This window comes from Nannospalax galili, unplaced genomic scaffold (genome assembly GCF_000622305.1).
Source record: "Nannospalax galili isolate Female #2095 unplaced genomic scaffold, S.galili_v1.0 scaffold215, whole genome shotgun sequence".
NCBI classification, from domain to species: Eukaryota; Metazoa; Chordata; class Mammalia; order Rodentia; family Spalacidae; genus Nannospalax; species Nannospalax galili.
This window is the reverse complement of record NW_008338533.1, coordinates 748,421-749,772: the sequence shown is the minus strand read 5'-3', so window position 1 is coordinate 749,772 and position 1,352 is coordinate 748,421.

Here is a 1,352-nt window from a genome sequence, read left to right as displayed (position 1 = left end):
ATGATTTTGTTTCTAAGCAGAAAGTGCTGCTCAGATGTAAGACTTCAAATCTTGGTCTGCAATACTGTAGTGCCCACCTGCTGATAAGGGAGACAACCCACTATTGTTCAAAAATGGTGGCTAAATTTGTTTTCTCACTCTATCTAGAAGCCTTTGAGAGGGAACCGACACTGATTCTAACCACTCCAACAGCTACCAAAGTACCTGAAAGAAATCCTGAATCCATCACTCTAGAGTCCAGCCTTGGAAGACAAAAGAAAAGTGTGGAGGGACTCAATAGAGGGATGCATTTGAAAAAATCCCTTGTCACAAAATTCCAGTGGCTCATATGAACATTTGAAAATTGCACTGTTCTGACTTTTTTCTAGTTCTGCATCTAGAACTTGTAATGCTAATTATTCTTGCCTTTACTTCTCCTTCACATCTCCTATTCACAATTCAAGGACTTTCTTTTCGCCCTAGAGATAAGAGTTATGAAATTTGGGGTTTTTTTAGATAGACCCACTGAAGGGGTACTCCAATTGCCTCACCCTGTGTCCTGTTCAGCATGGAAGAAGCCAGAGTGGCGTCTTGATTCCCTATAGGCAATGTGGGTCACCTCTTCAGAGGATGGTGTGATAAGAATAGAAGGTAGGGCAACGGGCAAAAAGTGTTATGTCCCTCTGACAAATTACTATAGGCCTCAAAGTATGTCTGTTAAACATCCAAGAAGGTTAATTCCACCGGTCTGGTACTTGTAATTACTGTGTCATGTAGCTACATCTTGGACAAAGACCAGTTGTTCTCAGATAAACCTTACCTAGACATATATTTCTTGATCTGCTATATATAATTTGTCAGTAGGTTGTACGAGTAATATGGTTCCCTCTGGTTTGCAAAACTACCTAGGCATTGTTTATCTCCCGCATTGTCGCACCCTCCATCATGGCTTTCTCCCTTAAGGTACCAACATTTCCCCCCTTTCACCCTTACTAATACCCTTCTCCTATGGTCCTACCTCTCTTGAGCTCCTTCTTTCCCTTTATCCCCTAGATTCCTTGTATACCCTTCCCTTTCCCCTACCTTAAACTAGCCCAATTTTTATCCATATCTCCCTTATTAAGGCCCGTTTCCTGCTGTTCTTCTCTTTCAGGTTCTTTCTGTTCCTTTACCTACCAATTTCCTTTCCATTATCCTGGTTATTGTAGTTATGTCTGGATGCATACTCACTTATCAGGGTCTGGTTCTAGGATCCACATATGAGGGAGAACATATGTCGATTTTTTTTCTGAGTCTGTGTTACTTCACTTAGTATAACAGTTTCTATTTCCATCCATTTACCTGCAAATTTCATGATTTCATTTTTGTTCACT